The following is a 411-nucleotide window of genomic DNA, read 5'->3' on the forward strand; positions in this document are numbered from 1 at the left end:
GCCCGTCCTGTGGGCCCTAGGGCCCTGGCCGGTGCCTCCTCCTCCCGGGAGCCCTCTGCCTGCACCGAAGTCCGCGTCTTCCACTTGTGAGCGCCCTACTCCCCGCTCACCTGCTCCGTCACACCTCGCTGGGCAAAGTGATGCTGAGTGACTAAAAGGATGAGGAGGAAGCCTCAGTCTGTCGGGGTGGCGCCCGTGGGAACTTGGGCGGGAAACCCCGGCCGAATCAGGTGCATGGATTTCCCCTGCTCTAAGTAAGGTCAGCCGGGCCTTTTCCAGGCTGTGCCCATCAAGGTCCTTAGCCGACGAAGGAGCCCAATCACTGCTGGACTTCTGCGGCCTGGGTGCGGGCAGTGGAGGAGGCGGATAGGGATCCGCTGTCCTGCCGTTCACTCCTCTGGGGACACAGAT

Source organism: Fukomys damarensis, unplaced genomic scaffold (genome assembly GCF_012274545.1).
Source record: "Fukomys damarensis isolate Sample0158 unplaced genomic scaffold, DMR_v1.0_HiC HiC_scaffold_27, whole genome shotgun sequence".
Taxonomy (NCBI): domain Eukaryota; kingdom Metazoa; phylum Chordata; class Mammalia; order Rodentia; family Bathyergidae; genus Fukomys; species Fukomys damarensis.